Below are 19,776 nucleotides of genomic sequence, written 5' to 3' on the forward strand. Positions count from 1 at the left end.
GGTTTAATACTTGCTCTCACTGTAACTTTCCTATGAGCTAGAATTGAAGCCCCAGGCTTCACTCTGCTACCATGTCCCACCTCCACATATTCTATCACCTGCAGGGACAGCCCAATCCCCACCCCCAGCTGATAGTACTTGAAGTCCTGTTTTTCCTTTTTGCCCTCAAAGACAATTTTTCTGTAAGATTGACTTGAATGACTCTGAAAGCCTAGAGATAATTTACACAATTAGCTTAATAAAGACTACAAAATAAGTGAAACTGGAGGTCAATCCTATTAATAATATTGTACAGTTTCTTTCCTCAAAAATGCTTACCACTCTCTGTATTTACACGGGGAATGTATAATTCCAAGTCGTCATCAGATCTTGTTAGATCTATTAGTGCTGCCATTTTATAACAACACAAACATTGAACTTCTGTATGGAAGTGTTGAATCACTATTTTGTACACTTGAAACTAATTTAAAAACACACACGCAAGTGTTGAACTTCAAACCGGTTGTTGTAATCTATAGAAAAATCTATAAGATGAAATAGGTGGAAACTATCATTGAATATAACAAATACCTCATGATCAAGGACAGTTTATGTTATTTATCCTAAGAGTAACTTTTATTCACCTGCTGTTTGTCTTAGATTGCCAGAAATGGTCAAAGATTGGAAGGAGATTTTAATAGTGGATATTACCCTACGTATCAGAACAACCTAATGTTTTACTTCACAAGATCCATTTAGTTTTATAAGCACTTTCCTGTTACAACCTGATGCAGAATCTTCACCCTGACTGCAAAGTATTTCCTGGGATCTGCAGAGGGTATCTTACAAGCACCCTTGAGTTGGTCCATCAGAGATTGCTATCATGCAGTAAACATTGTAACCTCCCTTAATCTTCTGTCTTTCTTGCTCTTGGCCTGGGAACTTCTTGGATGTACTTGACTATTGCCATTACTGTGAAGACCTATGTGAAATGACAGGGCTTCTCTCTCAAAGATTTGAACACTTAAGTGTCCAGAAACATCCTTGAAAGCATGGACAGATTACTTGTTTATATCCTACCGTGTCACGCTTTGTTACTTGGGAAACTAAGCGGTGCCTCTTGTGTACCTGGTGCTGACAGAGTAATTCACAAATAGACCCTTCAGATTTTGTCTGCAGGTCCTCTCACAGTGGGACTCATATAGCACTTATTATAACAAGGAAAGAGAATATTCTGCACTTTCTGTTCCCCCATCCCTACATATTCTCCTCTCTCTCCAATAATCTTCTCACATTTGTTCTCCATGCAAGCAAACACATAGGATACGAATGCCTGACATTGCCTGCATAGCTGCCCAGTAGAAACATCCCAGACAGACATGCATCAATTGGAGTCTCAGTTAAGACCACTTCCTACATTTGTATTGCATTCCAGTGGGTCAGAGCTATTAAGGTACTTGTTTATCATTCTGTTGCAGTCCTTTCTTTTTTGTAGTCTGGATTTGCATCAGACTTTCCAACCTTCTTGTCAGATTCTTTTTGGAGGGAAGGTGACCTGGAAAATCTCCTAACCGTCAGTTTGTCCTATGCTTCACTGGCAGCCCATATCCTCCTACCCAAGCCTGCAGCTCCATTTACCACCTACCCATCTACCCTTCTTACCCTTAACTGACATCAAGCCAATTTCATTGCTGGACACTCCCATGACTTTCCTCTCTGCCTGCCTGTAAGCATATATAGCTATAACATTCTCAGAATGGAGCGTAAGGTCACAGGCAAAACTGTTCAGAAAACGGGAGACAAATCTTAAAATGGAACAAGGCCACTGTTTTTGGAACTGAAATTCTCAGGGGGAGTTTTCAAGTGCTTGGAGGCTGGTCTTGGAACAAGAACAGCTTGAGATTGTGTTCCAGTCCTACAGATTGCTGTCTCTGTCTCAGCAGGAAACAATTGTAGTATGTTCTGCAGCTTTTAGAAAATAAACATTTAACAACTTGGAAACACCAAATCCAGTCCTATTACTGACAGAAAGCAAGGATGCAAATCAAAGATATGGTGAGGCTATTTTTCTGCTCTCACAGAAAAAACAAATATGAATAGGAAGTATTTTCTGAATACGACTTTCTGTTTATTTGGAGAGTAAAATACTAATCTCTGGCAAAGAATATTCCACATTTGGATTCAAAAGGTTTATAAGTGGGAATCAATCATATGTGAGAAATTGATTTTTTTCGTGCAGTTGCTGGGTGAGAGGCATACTTCATGAAAGTAAATGAAGTTCTGTCTTGAGATAATGAGAATACAGTTGCCAAGAGAAGCTGTGAAATATTCCCTATAGATCCTTTTTCCCACTTGATCCTATATTATGTAATTATTTTTGGAAAGCTTTCAAAGTGGTGATGATTTCAATGCTGTGGAATGAATAAAGGGAAGTGCAACAGTTCTCAATTAAGATTGGAAGGGAAATAAGAATGTAAAGAATATGAAGGCCCTGCCAGCTCAGTGTTGTATTTTAAGAAACAAATACTGAAACTTCTTCTATCGAATGCTGGGAGTTATCTATGGCTCCCATATGTAGCTGCCTTTTTTTAAATCTTCAAAGAGAAATTTATTTAATACATGTACAATAGACAAAGATAAAAATAGCCTAGTCTTCACATCACTGTCCACATCCCTTTTCCCTAATGTATTCCCAAAACATTTTCATGGTGTGATTGTCTTCCCTCTGGATGGATGTGTCTAGTAGTAGATATGTGATAATATTTTTCTTTTAAGACTGAAGCATGGATATTTGTGGTCATGCACCTATCGGTTCTGGGTTTCTTGTTTTTTGTTTGTTTTTGAAGATTTAATTTTTCCTAGAGCAGCTTAGGATACATAGCAAAATTGGGAGGAAGGTACAGAGATTTCCCACCTACACCCTGCCGCCACTATAATTGCTCTTTAGTTTTTAGGGATTTTTTTTTTCTTTTCATTTTTGGTGTGCTTGGTCCAGAACTCTCTGTGGTCATACTATAAGGTCGTCTCTTCTTGGACTTCAGTCCCCTCGTGTCTTCCTTGATACGATAGGATATGCTTTCACATTTACCTTTCTGGCCACATCTCTGTGTCTTTTACTAACTTCTATACTTTACCCCATTTCTTAGATATGGAGATTTCCAAAGGTTCAGTCCTCAATTCTGTGCTATCTTTTATTCATGGTCATTACATAGTCTCAAAACATCATAAATTCTCTGTGTGTTTGGGTCCCAAAACTTCATCTTCAATCACTCAACTTATTTGAATTTCTCTTGGATGTCATTTCTTCTTTAGAGTTTATTATTAGTTGTTTCTTTCTAAAGAAGCTGTCCTGGCCCTTTCTTTTGCAGAAGAACGCTATGAATGCAGCAATTTATGGCATACTTACAGTGTATTACAATCGTTTGTTTGCAAGCCTTGGATGTGAAGAGGGTGCATATGTGCGCAGTGGTATGTCACCTTGGACCTGCTAACTGGGCGCTCATAAGTGTACACAAGGGAAATAAAACATACCTGTAGGTGGCCATCATATTTGAAGGCCAGGCAATCTTAGTATTATGCTTAGACAATCCTATTTTGGAGCAATGTGAGTGGGTTGCCCCCTGCTCCATGGTGTGATTCACTCTTACAAAATTGACAAAAGATAGAAATGCAATGACAAAAAATTAGTTTATAATTGCTAAGTATAACCTTTAAGAGATGAAATATTTGTCTTTAAATGGAGTAATTAAGGCATTCTTTTTTTTCAATGTTTATTTTTGAGAGAGAGAGAGAGTGCGCAAGCACAAGCGGGGGAGGAGCAGAGAGAGAGAGACACACAGAATCCAAAGCAGGCTCCAGGATTTGAGCTGTCAGCACAGAGCCAGATGCAGGGCTCGAACTCAGGAGCAGTGATCATGACCTGGGCTGAAGTTGAAGTTGGAAGCTGAACCAACTGAACAATCCTGGTGACCCTAGGGAATTCTTTTTGATGCAGTTAAGTGCAGTTGGAAGGTCAAATTACAATCAACAATCTGATTAATAATATAGAATTTCTACCTTAAAACACATATGAATGCCCCTAACCATTAAGTTTTCTGACAATGTTTGGGCATTTTATTTAACCTGTTCTTACATTCCCACCTGAATAGCACATTTTCACTGTATTTATTGATGCCTTAAATAAGATTAATGCCAAATATTATCCTGGGATACATGCTGCCTTTAAAAAGAGCTTTGAATATGGATGATCTGCTCTTTCTAATGGCTATTTTACAGGTTAATACTTGGAGGAACATCTTATTATCTTATTTTGAAATGCAGCTGGAAGAGGTAGTGGGAAGGGGGAGAATTGGATTCCACATACTTTCCCCTTGGCTATTTTGTCTTACATGTACCAGGTAGTTCTTGATCATCTGTATAATACCTTGGTAAAATCATAGTAGAAAATCAACAAATAAGGGTGGAAAAAAATAATAAAGAAAATGAAGAATTGAATGAATTGCTTCTTTTTCTGTTAAACATGAACCCTGGGGAATTGCAGTTGTAAAAATTACTGGAAAATACTCTAATAGCATAGATTATGGTTGCATTTCCCCCACTTTATAGAGATAATCATGTTCACATTATGTATTTGAAAATTGGGAATTGTTTTCTTACTATTTTTATGCTCACATGGGGAGAAATGAAACAGAAGACCTATAACCTGGAGATGACAAGCTTTCTTGGAAAGGTATTTTTCTCAGGCAGGGAGAGTGAGGGGAGTGAGCCATAAAGTACAAGGAGAAATATTTTAAACGTTTTGTTTTGAATCCAGAATCTAAATTAATATAACTTAAGCAGTGGGAAGTCTTCTAATTTTGTTCACATTTTGTATTCTATTCTTGTGCTTATTTTATAGGGACCAATAATGATAGTGTGTAGTTAGAGATATGATTTTATATTACTCTATCCTGATCTCAGTATTCTGGTCTATCTTAACCCATATGTGTTGTTAGGTTTTCAGAGAGTGGAAGAATCCTAGTGGAACTCACATATTCTACCAATATCTTCTCAACTTACTATCTGTGAGACTAGTTTGCTTATGTCTTTCTTCTATAGCATATGCCATTCAGGCATTAAAACAACTTAGTGTCTTATTCTGAGCATCCCCTTGACCCAGCAACTATTTAACACTATTTCCTAAATTTAAGCATCTCTCAGATATTATTAAACCTGTGTTCAAGCCACCAAACACATATTGCCACAACTGGCGTTCATTCACAGGTCCATCATAGAAGGTAAATACACATCACTTTAGCCTGTCATGTTCTAACTTCTTCCCTTTGGCCTCAACAATGTTCTAGAAGACAGTACAACTTTGACATGTCCACGAGAAATTTGGCCCTTTTGATTATTTTGTGCAGTTAACTCTTGAGTCCCTCTGACCTCTCACCCTAATAAAAAACAAAAACAAAAACAAAAAATTGTTTTCTTGAGGCCAGTCCTTTAATGTTCTATCCCAGTTGTTATCAACATTTGGTCCTTGGATCAGCATTATCACTACTACCTCTTAACGCATTAAAGTCTATTCTAATGAATAGAAATAGTGTGGTAGGGCCTCAGCATTTATGTTTCACCAAGACCCTCAAGTGATTCTGATGCATGCAAAATTTTGAGAATCACTGCTGTATACAATGTTATATCAGGTTCGACAACCCGTTAGCAATGCATAGATACCAGCAGATGATATGGTTTTGTTATACATTATATCATATATCAGACTTCCAAATATTAGTAAATTCCAAGACCAAAATCTGCAGAGATAAGAAAACCCATCATTTGAGTTAATTCAAGTAATTGCTAAACAATAAAAAACTGTAGTAAGTTCATACTTCACATACATATTTTGCTAGGATCAAATGTCATACTATAAAACAGATCCAATAGAAATTGACCCCTTTTTATTTAAAACGTTGAGAATCTGCCTAAAATAAGCTTTTAGAAAATAAAACCTGAAACAACATGTATTTAAAGAGCAATGGCAGTGATATGCGATTTGAAATTGAGAGTTTCTATATTCACAGCCTGCTTCAGGGGTGCCTGGGTGGCTCAGTCAGTGAAGCATCCAACTCTTGACTTCTGGGTTGTGCATTTGAGCCCCATAATGGGCTCCGCACTGGGTATTAAGCCTGCTTAAAACAAAACAAAACAAAACAAAAACAAAAACAAAACAAACAAACAAAAACCTTCTTCAGTTGCTTTAGATAAGGAGACCCTTGGACAAGTTAAGAAATTTATAATATTATTGTAGGAGTGACATGTGATCACCTGTGGAATTTTCTAATAGAGGCCCTGAAACAGAATAAATACTCAATTATACTTCCAGAACCTAAAATTTTAAGTGTTTTCTTTCCTTTGCTGGCATGAACCTAGATTGATTTTTGAGACCTCATTACCCCAGCTTTCTATCTTAGTCTGTATGGAATCCACAGCCATTTTACTGTAGTAAAACAACCATTTCTTGCATATTTACACTTATATTCTCAAGAGACATATGCAAATGCACAGGATGCCCTTGAGGATTTTGCATTTGGATCTGTGATTAAGATAAAATGAAACACAATTTGCATGACAGTATCCTTATGGCAAACATCTGAAGAAACTCAAGAATTGTCATTATTTTCCTGGACACTGCCACTGCATTTCTTTCTCTAAAGAGCCTTAAAAACTGCCTGCTGCAGATAAAAGTATGTAAACAAATTCTCATTTGCTTATGCAACTATATTCTGGAACTTTCTAGAAGTAGGAGATAATGGAAAATCTGAAGCCCAAAAAGAATGTGTGCTTTGCCTTCCGTTCTGTGTGTTTTGTAACTATTATGAGATGGGATGTTAAAATACACGCAATTATTTTGAGATTGAGTGAATGGACATCTCTTCATAAAGAGAAAATTGATTTTAACATTACATTTTTGCTTATTTTATGAGTAATATTCTGAATATTTTGTCTTAGTTTTGTGTGTGTTCGTGTATGTTAGAGGTGATATTGAGACCTTGTCATGGGAAATCTAAGAAAAAGAGACAGAGGGATCATCACAGAGATGTGAAACGCTGTCAAAAGGGGCCGATACTTTTGTTTGATCTTATGTTGGTAGAAGATAAAGAAGAAATCTAAAATAATAAAATTATACTTGGATAGGATGTGAACAGCTACACAGAGTTCACTGGTTTCAATCAGAAATCTTGAGAATGTCAGAAATAGGTTTAATAGAAGTCAAATATTAAAAAGAAGATAGGCAGTTGGGACAACTAAAAATAAGAGAAAGAACTCAAGCCAGTGGCCTAAGTGTAGTTTGAGGCTCATGTTCAATATCATTTAAGCACTTTTATGGAGGAGGATACTAAAGTTAAGGGAGGTAATATTACTTGGCCAAGTTCTTACAGCTAGACAGAAGAAAAGGAAATTAAGTCTAGGACTTCTTAATGCCCTAAGAATGTTTTCACTTCCTCTACTATATTGCCTCAGACCTTAGGAAGAAGGCACAGGATGGTAGCGTGCCTGTTCTAAAGAAGGATTGAAATATTAATGACTAGCTGGCAATAAGGACCCCAGTGGGCTGTCCATTCAATTGGAATGAAGCAGGTGCCAAGCAGCCATGACTAGGCCCCCTGATCTTGGTTCAAGGAGCACATCCCTTCCCTCTATTTCCCACTAGAATATGTAGGTTTCTCCAAGAGTCTGTAGAGAAAGATACTAAGGATTATAAAAATATGATAAAATGTAGGAAAATATTCTATCAAATTGTTTTTTTTTCTTTCATAGAGAAGGGAAGAATTAAGTCTTGCATGCCATATATATTTTTCTTTACATGATTTATATTACTACTCTATTCTTACATATTATAGCTGAACTCCTTGCAGCTATAGACTATTGTAGTAGAGGAAAATTTGTCTTCCCTTTATTCATCTTAAGTTTATTGTCTGAGATCCTATAAATTAGAGTAATAAAAACAGATTAACAAGAGAAAAACCAACAGAAGTCCACTAACATGTGCATCCTGCATATGCATGGGAACACCAGGTGATGAGTGAAGCAAAGGGGTGGTTAGAATTTGGGCTTATATTCCATCTTAACAAAAGAACAATGTATTTTTAGAGAAGAAAAAAAAAAAAGAAGAAGGAAAAGGCCTTTGAGGTTCCAGTTAGGAAAACTCTGGGAAGACAAATATATAGGGAAATGAATGGTGGATAAGAGCTAGTTAGCTGTGTTTATTATGTAGACGTTTCTGGTGCTCTGTACTAATAAAGGTCTAGAATTGTCTCTGGAGATTAATGCCTGTCCCTCCTGTTAGAGAAGGAAGAAGAGACACTGTTACAAATTTATGTTCTGTTGTTAGACAAATAGGGAGTGAGCTGAGAGGTTTTCTTATATTTGCTTCTCCTCAAATGCCTTCAGCTCAAAATAATCCTCATGACAAAGTAGTGTATTTTGGGGTGACATTTTATATGCTACCCTTCACTGTCCTCATCTTTGCCTTACCAGGTCATTATTTTATGTTATTATTTTAGAAATATTAATGCTATTTCTATGAAACTTTTATTGAAATGCATCTCATGAAATCCACTATATATTACTAAGAAAATTCTAAGAACAAATTCCTTGAAGTATCTATCTACATTATCACACTCTTAATAGGATTAATTTTATTCATTAATACTAATACTTTTTGGGGTTTTTTTCCCTGAATTTGTCATTATGAGCCATAGTATTTGAGTTAAAATAAAAGGTCAAGATATCACATTTATGAAGTCTTACATGCCATATATATTTTTCTTTATTTTTCAAAGAGGAATTTAGTAGAGTCATGGGTTCACATGGGTCTGTTGAAACACTGAAACCAGCTGTGTTTATATCTTTTACCTATGTTGTTAGATGGCTATCTAGTCTTCCCCTTAAAAAATTTACACTCTAGTAGTTAAGACAAGAGTTACAAACATGAAACTCTTAAGAGTTAAGAATGAAAGTAATTTCAGAAAGATGTCCAAAATGGTGTCCATAGAAAATGGCATAGAATGAAAACATTTAGGAAGAGGGTGGCTCAGTTGGTTAAGCATCCGACTCGATCTCAACTCACTCATGATCTCATGGTTCATGAGTTCAAGTCCCACATTGGGCTCTTTACTGACAGAGAGGAGCCTGCCTGGGATTCTGTCTCTCCCTCTTTCTGCCCCTCCCCTGCTCTCTCTTGTTTGCTTTCTCTAAAAAATAAACTGTTTTTTAATGTTTATTTATTTTTAAGAGAGAGAGAGGGAGAGAGAGAGAGAGAGAGTGTGAGCGAGGGAGGGTAGAGAGAGAGGGAGACACAGAATCCGAAGCAGGCTTCAGGCTCTGAGCTTCCAGCACAGAGCCCGACGCGGGGCTGGAACTCACAAACTGCGAGACGGTGACCTGAGCCAAAGTCAGACGCTTAAGTGCCTGAGCCACCCAGGCGCCCCCAAGATAAACTTTTTTTAAAAGGCAGTGTTCTAATCATGTAACATGAAAAAATCTGACAGACATTAGAATGTCCATTCAACGTTTGAAATATACAGAACATTATAAAGAATAATGTAACAAATATTCATGTATACATAGACCACATTGGAAAACAAAACACAGTCAACATATTGAAACTCAGCATATTTGGACCCACTTCTCATGTTCTCTTCCTTCTGTCTCAGAGGTCGTTCTTCTTGGATTAGTGATTTTTATCCCCAAGTGCTACTTTATATATTTTAAATAACTTCTCTGAGATACAATTCACGTATCATATACTTCCCAAATTTAGAGTATACAGTTCAGTGGCTTTTAGTATATTGGTACGAGTTGTGTATCCATCACCACAGTCCATTTTAGAGCATTTCTGATACCGTAGCAAGAAACTCAAGTTCTTCATCCGTAACTCCCAAGCCTCCATCATCCCCCAGCCCCAGGGAACCACTAAGCTACTTGTGGTCTCTATTGATTTGTGGATACGTCTAATAAGTGAAATCACATCATATGTCGTCATTTGAGATGCGTCATTTAGTATGTTCTCAGGGTTCATTCATGTTCTAACGTATCAATACTTCATTTTCTTTGTTTTGCAAGTAATAGTTTGGCATATGGATATATAATACTTTATTCATTTATCAGTTCGTGGCTATTTTAGGTTGTTTCCAATTTTAGCTATTAATAATATTGCTGTTATGAAGGTTCATGAAGAACTTTTTGTGTGGACATGTTTTCATTGCTCTTGGGTATATACCTAGGAATGGAACTGTTGGATCATATGATAATTCTACATTTAGCCATTTAAGGAACTTCTAGACCATTTTCCAATGCAGCTACATAATTTTACATTACTACCAGCAGTGTGTGAGAATTCCATTTTCTCCGTATCTCTGTCAGTACTTGTTATTATCTGTCTTTTTGAAAATAGCAATCTTAGTTTGTGTAAAATGAGTGGTATTTATTTTCACTTTCCTAATAGTTAATAATTATTTATACATTTGTTACATGTTTTAGTGTCCTGAAACATCATAGTATTCATTTATAATTTTTAAAATGTTATATAGATTTAATATAATTGTAGCATTGTCTCTAAAATTATTTTGATTCAATATTTTAATTTTGAAATTCAACCTCTTTTTATGTTTGGCTGTCATTTATATTTTTGCTGTCTATATATTATTTCATCTTATGAGTATAACTGTTGGTTTATACATTCTTAGTTTTTAATATTTATTTGTTTATTTTGAGAGAGAGAGGGAGAGAGAGAATCCCAAGCAGGCTTCATGCTCAGTACAGAGCCCAAGGCGGGGCTCAGTCCCACCACCAGGAGATCACGACCCAAGCCGAAATCAAGAGTCTGACACTTAACTTACTGAACCACCCATGTGCCCCTATAAATTCTTATTTTTATTAATGAATGTGAAAGTTGTTAACAGTGCTACACATATTCATGCTTTCTTATGCTCGTATGTCACAATGTTCACAGCCCCTAGGGAAGTCAACTTGTCCACTGTTCTTTCTCCTTTTAGCACTGAAAGTCTCATATCTGGGAATCCCAGATTGCCCCAAGTGAACCGGGACATAGAGAATATTATGTTTTTGGCTTGGTGTTCTATTCTCTTAAACACATAAGAATATATTATACAAAATGTATTTCTTTATGTTACCCTTTTTTGTATTTCCTTGTCTTCATTCTTGCTTTTACTGTCATGACCAATATGCTTTCTTACCTGCACTAATGTACTCAAATCCAGTTTTGTTATAGTTTCTGATGCCACCACATTGTCTTTACCTCCCCCCCCCCAACACACACACCTATTCCAAACTACTCCAAGTTTTGTCGCTGAGGAAACTTGGTAAAATGTGAAATTCAATATGGAAAATTATCACATACCTGCAAATGCTAACCAGGCTGACCATTGTGTAATTTTGAAATAAGATTAAAGTAGGAAAGCTCACAAAAGTGTGGTTTTGTTTTTGGTCTTAGGTTCTCATACTAGATCAATATCATGGAAAAATATGGGTGATGCCATTCAATGTACCATCTTAAAAGACCTGTATTCACTGATTATAAACCATTTGGTGTGTGTGTTTGGTGAGGGGGGAGGTGAGTCACTCTACATATGATTGTAACTGTGAGCTATTTTTTAAAAAAATGTTCAGGGGCGCCTGGGTGGCGTAGTCGGTTAAGCGTCCGACTTCAACCGGGTCACAATCTCGCGGTCCGGGAGTTCGAGCCCCGCGTCAGGATCTGGGCTGATGGCTCAGAGCCTGGAGCCTGTTTCCGTTTCTGTGTCTCCCTCTCTCTCTGCCCCTCCCCCGTTCATGCTCTGTCTCTCTCTGTCCCAAAAATAAATAAACGTTGAAAAAAAATTTTTTTAAAAAATGTTCAGATTTGCAAAATCTTATAATTCAAGCCTGAATATCTTCTGGCTACATTGTGCACAAAAAGGAGAAAAGCCTCATTCCAACTACTATTCAGAAAATGAACTTCCAGTTAACAAACAGTAGTCCCACCTGGAGGAAAAATGAGCCCCAGATTCTTGGATTCATGCTCCTATTCCAGCAGCATCATCACCCTGCCATTGACTAAAATTTTTCTTAGTACTTTGAGCATGTGAAGAATCCCATTGACCCTTCCATAAAATAATTGCATATGAGAATGAAATCCAACCTTAGTATCAATTCATTATTAAACACTTTCAATTTCAGTGGGAAAATGTACAAGTCCTTCTTATCCTCAGGGTTGCCAAGGAAGTGAACATTTAGAAAAATGAGCTTTGGGTGACTATTATTTTCCACCCAATTCAAAGAACTGATGAGAGGTCAAGTGTCGTCACACTGTTGTTATTAGTTCTAGTGGAATTCAAACTAGAAATATTATGGTAGATGGAAAGCTGAGGAGAATATATAAAATATATGTTTTTATATATTTTATATGTGTATATGTATAAAATATGTATATAATATATATTTATAATTGGTAAACAATAATGCAGAGCAGCATTGTACTTAAATATCAAATGTTGTTAGTTGAGGGATGGATATATGGTAAAAGTTTAGTTTATCCAAAACTATAATCTCTTTTTTTCTGAAGTTGAGAATTCACTGTGCATCCATTGGTTGACATTTTTCAAAAGGGGGTGGCTATTGTTTGACAGTAAGCCAAACAGAGTAGCAGAAGTCTAAGAAATCACTCATTAAATGTATTTGTGGAGCACCTGGGTGGCTCGGTTTGTTAAGTCTCCAACTCTTGATTTCGGCTCAGGTCATGATCTCAGAGTTTGTGGGTTCAAGACTGGTGTCGGGCTCTTCACTGTCAGTGCACAGCCTGCTTGGGATTCTCTCTCTCCCTCTCTCTCTGGGCCCGTGCCTCCCCTGCTCATGCTGTCTCTCAATATCTATATATCTATTTATCTATATAGATATAGATATATATATAGATATATAGATATATAAAATATTTGCAAAATTTGTGACATGATTTGTGAGAATCTTAATGTATGATTTGCATTTTTCTTGTTGGTTCAGCTCTGCAAAGGAAAGTCTAAGTGGAAACTACAAGGATAGTAAATTACTAAATTGTTATGATTAGAATGTATGAGATTGATTAACTTAAATACCCACTGTCTATCATCTATAATATCCTTCCTACACAACTGTGTCTTCTGTTAATTATGTTGTCTCTTCTATTATATTCTGTTGATTATAGCCTTTCTCAAATGTATAGAGAATTTATAGACATTATTTCATCTGATGAGTTTCCCAACAAGGCAGTAAAATAGGTACAGCAAAAATTAATATTCCTATTTCCTAACAGAAATACACGTATTTATTTTCTTACAGTTAGGTCAGCCATTGCCATGGGGTGCATTCAGGTTACAATATCAATGTGGGGACATTTCTGCTGGGTTATAACAGGGTGTTATGCTCTAGTTCCTGTAGATTGGAAGGTTTAATTTTGAAGTAGAATTTCAAAATAATTGCTGCCCTTTCCAAATAGTATTAGTGATTTTAAACTCTTAAATTATCATTTGAGTTATGTGCATATTTAACCACTGAATAATGTACTAAATGAATATTTGATTAATTTCTATAGATTCATCAAGGATCATAGAATCCTATAGGTAAAAGAAAACTTAGATTCCATTGGTCCATCTCCTATCCTAAAATAAGGTTTTTAAAATTATATTTAAATTACTCTGTATTTATATATTTACTATATAAATTCACAGTTGAGTTAAAGCTTTTATTTGACCTTTCTCATCAAAGTCATGATCAAAAATATCTGATTCAATGGGGGAGAAAGACTGAGATCAAAGTTCTAGGATGAGAAAAACAGAGCAAGACACATAAATTCAAGTCAAGTAAATCAATCATAATGACTTTACAGCCACTACAAGATTAACTGTTAAGAAAGAGGAATAAACTGGAATGCTGCCTTTCCCTTAAGTCTGGGGCTTTTCTTGGATTCAGATTTTTACAGTCAATAATAAGTCATACTTCAACTGGTGCTCTTTTGTTTCCTTTTATTAGTGGTGTGAGTTGATGGTTTGTTTTGCCAAGTGGTGTCATTAGTCCTATGAAATAAGATATTGTGATCTCTATTTTGTAGATAAAGAAACTGAAGCCAAAGAGGCAAAGTAAACTTACTATAGGTGCAAATTATATACTTTAGAAGTACTGAGGCCCAGGCAGTATAACTGCCCAGTCAGTATTATACTCTCTCCCTTTGGAACATAAGGATGAACTCTTCATAAGCACAAACAGAAATGCTCCTTAGGTGCTCAGACTCAACTCTCAACCTTCAATGCAATAAAGATACTGTAAAAAATACAGTAAACAAATAGATCAACCCGTTACCAAAGAATTTATAGTTTATTCAATTGTACAGGATACCTTTTATGAATAAATAATCCATCAAAAATTATGCTTTATTCCCTTAGATACTTAATACATTAAAATACAGACTCAGAATTTTTGTGTGGATCAGAAATTCAAGATCCATTTGTTTTAACACCTACACCAAAAGAGTTGTATGTCTCAGAAAAGTAGATTTTTAAAAATCTTATGTTTAATTTAGTAAAATATGTAGGTGTCTGGCATATCACTTTGTGATATACACTACAAGGAGTGAACCTGGAATGTTTTGTCCAGTTTAAGTGTTTTAAAGAGCACCAATAAAATGCTAATGAAGAGCCATCAGTTACACTGTATTTCATGTAAAAGGTTTGTCACACATAGCAGACTCTTTTATGAGGTTCCTCCTTAAAAACTAATCAAAGGTAGTATATTTCCTTTCAGGTTCAAAATGTTGGGAGAAGAAGATTGGCATAAAAGAAGGTCAGTCCACAGGCAGACTGCATGGCTCCTTCAGAACCTAGCCTTGTTCTGGTGCATTCCTAATCATGCTTTGTCTGAGAGCTCTCAGCCTCACTCCCCAGGGCTGTAGCCATTCTGTTCCCTCAGCTTCAGCAGCACTCACTATGTTCATGTCATAGGGCAGGTGCTGAACCATTCATTACAGAGGGAAGGAAGAGGGAAAAAGCAAGTATCAATCAGCCATGAAGCTTGCCTTCAAAGATCTTATAGTTTGGGAGGTAAGATAAGACAGGTATGTCAATCTTTGGGATATAAAAATTAAAGGAAGAAGAGATTCTATCTACGTGAGAGGAGAGTGGAAAAATCCAGCTTCATTTGGGCAGTATTTTAAAAAATAAATATAATTTGGATTTCAAGATAGCATGCTTGCTAGGCTGGCAGTTTTAATAAATCCCTCCCCACCTTTAACCTCATGGAAAGCCTAAAAATAACAGCTTTAGCTGAGCACTAAACTGTAAGAATTTGTCCAGGCATTTCTTGCTATCCACTCCGTTAAGATTGCTTCCTATCCACTCCTTTAAAATAAGATTCTTCTTATTTTCCTTTTTTTTAAAATCTATTTGCCTGTTAATCAGTCTTTCGATCTATAGGTAACTCATTTGGATAAATAGCTAGTCAAATGGTCTATTTTGTCTTAATTTCTTATTTACTTAAATGAATTAAATGTGAGATGAGTAATTCACTGTAATAGGAATTCAAGTAAGAGACAAAAGAAACATAGTCCCTTTCTTCATCTAGTTCCCATTCTCTAGCATCAATGGTGTTATAGGATGTCTTTCATTTTTATGTCCTACTCATGCTATTGTCTCTAAAATTGCTTATCTCCATACTCAAAAGCCTAAGTGAAATTCTGCCACACACATCCCTGATACATAAGGCATTGGACTACAGCTTGTGCTCAGTTGTGAAATATGGCTATGACAGAACAGAACCCTCAGCATGCAGGGAAGCACAGATTAGATGTGGCCCACACAGAGGTGAAGGAACATTAGTTGTTATTTGGAGTATGTGAACTTGAGTAGTGGAAAGAAATTCAGGACACAGATCACTGATTGCCATAATACAATGCCAGGTTAAGTGATTAAGGAAAAGCTTTAAATCCTTCAGGCTATTAGAGAAGAACGAGCAAAAGGTACTTAATGTAAAATAGGAAATATTTCAGTGGAATATTTGCAAGAAGATTGAGACTGTCAAGGGCATAAGATAAATTTTTTCAAGTGAATCATGCTAAAGGAACTTTATAAAATGAATGAAATCTCAGCTTCAGTGATGATTTGAGGCCAAGATACTTGAAAGCCAAGTCTCACTGCAGTCAAGGCCTCTAATTGTCCTGGGATAATAATTGAGCCATTGACCTTTATGTCCTGTGCAATTAGCTAAATTCTTTTCAATCACCTGAGCTGTGGAGTCACCTATGTATGTGAAGGCAGATGTCTTGAGTGACAATTTGGATGAGCAGGAAAGATGGCTAGAGAGGATTAAAGAGAAGAGGTCTAAAGATGTCAGGCAACAAACGATGTGTTCTTATAAAATGACTTGAGTATTGAAAGACAGGCTTTCAATTGTATGGAGGGTTTGGGACTCACTGTTTCTTCATATTCATCCAGATTCTTAATTTCCAACTCAAATGCTTTTTTTCTGCCAACACTCTAATCTAGCTCAAATTAGATGAAACTGAAGTCTATACTGCATCATTGGGCACTTTATTTTTCTACATGTACATCTTTGTCTTTCTCCTGAGTATACCATTGAGTATATAAGTAGGGACAACTTATTCTGTAATCTGTTCAGCACTTAGAAGAAGACAAACCTCCAAATCTACAATGGGTTGAGACTCAGTGATTTATAAGTTTGTTATCAGATCTTGGATTATAGGAGCTAACTCTTAGAAAGTCCTGTTTGTGCCTGGACCCTCAAAGGAGTGGAACTCCCAGGAGGAGCAAAATCAGAGCCAAAAGCCTACAGAGCTTGGAGTCAGCTTATGGCAGCTGCCATAGGACTGACAAACTGTGATGTTGGCCTGGGGCCAAATGGAAAAAGATGTTAGTCAAGGAGGAATGTGTTTTCTCTATCCCTTCCGGAACACCTGCACTGGCCTAATTTAATATGATTTATCAGCAGAATAGGCCACTTAGCAGGCCACAGCTATGGCCAGCATCCAATATCCATGACCCCATTAAACCCTAATCAAGTAGGAAGAAATGGAAGGAAAGAGGGATAGTGTCATTTTTTTTTTCTTTCTGGGCTCCCAGGGTCCAAAAACAGTGCATATTTGGGTAAAAACACAAATAGAGGTCAAATTATGTATAGGAATGAAATGCATACCCTGTGACAGCCTATTTAATTTTATGTCTAATTTCTGGCAACCTCATAGCTCTGGAAGAGGGCCAGCTACATGAAAGGGTAGAAGAGACAAACTTGACTTTTGTGTGGTTGATTGTAGTTTATGGAGGACTGTCATATACATTGTGTTCCTTGAGAGTCTTAACAGTGATAGGAAGCTATTAGATTGTCAGCACGTGCTTTTTCCTCATAAAGCAAGCTAAGGCAAATATAATCAAAGGAGTAATAATATCAGTGACTATTTAGCAAATTCTATAAGTCACTCTATGAAACCATGTAAGTGACCAGACTGTAATTCAAACCAGCATCTTTCCACCTAAATTTAGAGTATCTTGTAAGGACTAAACCTATTATAATGCCTAAGATTCTACACTGTATATTCCAAATATGTGCTTCTGAGAAAACTAATTCCATGGTCAAGTAGGATGGAAGGTGACAGCAAAGAAATTGTTCATTTGGTTTATTTACTCTAGAGTTTGTAAACATTTCAAGTCTTCTTCTCAAACGTTAACATATTAAAATAGTTAAAAGAGAAGATAAAGGGAATTGGTACAGGCAAGACACTAGAAGCAATAAAAAGCCATAGCTGTTATGAGGAAGGGAAATTAAGAGATACACTTGTGCATACACACACACATAAATGTATATACTACAAAGAGGAAATAATTAAACAGGTTGTAAATAAACTGCTTTACATACTGTAGTAATATATACCTATAGTCTCACCACACATTGAAATAACTTGTTCAGAATGACCCCCAAGCACTGATAAACATTGAAATTGAGTTTGCAGTGTTCCACCTAAAAAAAGCAGGTAATTGTATTACATAGTTGAGATTTTCATCTGAAAGAGAGAACAGCAATAGCACAACAGCTAAATAATTAGGGGCGCCTGGGTGGCGCAGTCGGTTGGGCGTCCGACTTCAGCCAGGTCACGATCTTGCGATCCGTGAGTTCGAGCCCCCCATCAGGCTCTGGGCTGATGGCTCGGAGCCTGGAGCCGGTTTCCGATTCTGTGTCTCCCTCTCTCTCTGCCCCTCCCCCATTCATGCTCTGTCTCTCTCTGTCCCAAAAATAAATAAAAACGTTGAAAAAAAATTAAAAAAAAATAATAATTACACCTTTGATGGGATGGACTCCAGTTCCTTGGGGAAAGTACTAATATGGCAAGTAAATGATGTGCACCCCATTTTAAATTAATGTTTTAAGGGCCAGCAAAATGAATTACAAACAAACATATATTGAAACAATAGCTTATTAATTTCCTATGAAAATACTGAACCTTAGGAACATGACAAAGATGTCACCTCTGTTGACAGAGTAGTAAGAGCAATCCATAAAGTTCCCATCAAAAACCGCACAATTTAACATCTCCTCGGACTCTCCAGCTGGAAGTAAAAAACACTCCCATGCCATGTCCCAACAATCCAATGTCCTCTCAGTTATGATGTCCTCTTTCAGGAGGAAAGGCTCCCACTTTTGTTGCGTATGATTGATTTTGAATATCCCTTCTGAGTTTGTGGCCCCAAACTGTGTGTCATTTGTTCATCCAAATATGTTTTAAGTGACTAATGTACACTGAGGGATGTGACAAGTAAAGTGTCATAAAAAGATAAATAAGCTTTGAAACTAGACATCCAGGTATGTCTCCTGCATACCGTGCAAATGTACTCATTTAGACTTAACTAAAATCACTCCTGTAATTGACAAGCTGGAAATATGTGCCGTGAGGTGACATTATTTTCTATCAGATCAAAACAATAATAATCAGATCAAAATAATAATAATAACAATAAAACACCTGAATATGGAAACTTCCTATTCCTAGAATCAGATCAAAATAATAATAATAACAGTAAAACACCTGAATATGGAACCTTCAGTGATTTTGCAGTAGGTGTATTACGTAACACTGGATGAAAAGACAGGACCAACAGGGCTGAGTAGCCAGAGAAGAAGGATGAGAGCAATGATAAATGGAAATACCCGTAGACAAGGGACCCAAGTTAGCAAAAAGATAGGAGTAGAAGGTCCCAAAGATACACTCTGCTGGCTTCTATTTCTTAAAGGCAACTTGACCTCTGGAATCATGTACATCTGTGACTTAATTGCTTCACACTTTACTAGAAATGGAAGAAATTTTAAAAATGGGGGCACTGTCTTTCTATGTACATATCAACTTTAGAAGCTTCATAGAATATCAGAATGAGCATAAGCTCAGGAGCCAAACCTGAAATTAAATCCTGGCTGCTCTACTTTCTAAACTGGTAAATTTGGGCAAAATAGTTAATTTTTTTTCTCATTCAAGAATTAGCTACATCTTACCAGTGATAACAGCTATCATTCATGGAAGTTTATCAAATGCCAGGCACTCTTCTAAGAACTTTAGACATATTGATTCATTCTTTTCTGTGATAACCCTACAGAGTATGTATGGTCATAAACTTGATTTTAAAAATAAGGAAACTGAGTCACAGTGTTTTAAGGAACTCATCTAAGATCATACAACTAGGAAGTACCAGAGACTAAATATAATACCTGTAACCCTGGCTCCTTTAAAGT

This window comes from Prionailurus viverrinus, chromosome A3, assembly GCF_022837055.1.
Source record: "Prionailurus viverrinus isolate Anna chromosome A3, UM_Priviv_1.0, whole genome shotgun sequence".
Taxonomy (NCBI): Eukaryota; Metazoa; Chordata; class Mammalia; order Carnivora; family Felidae; genus Prionailurus; species Prionailurus viverrinus.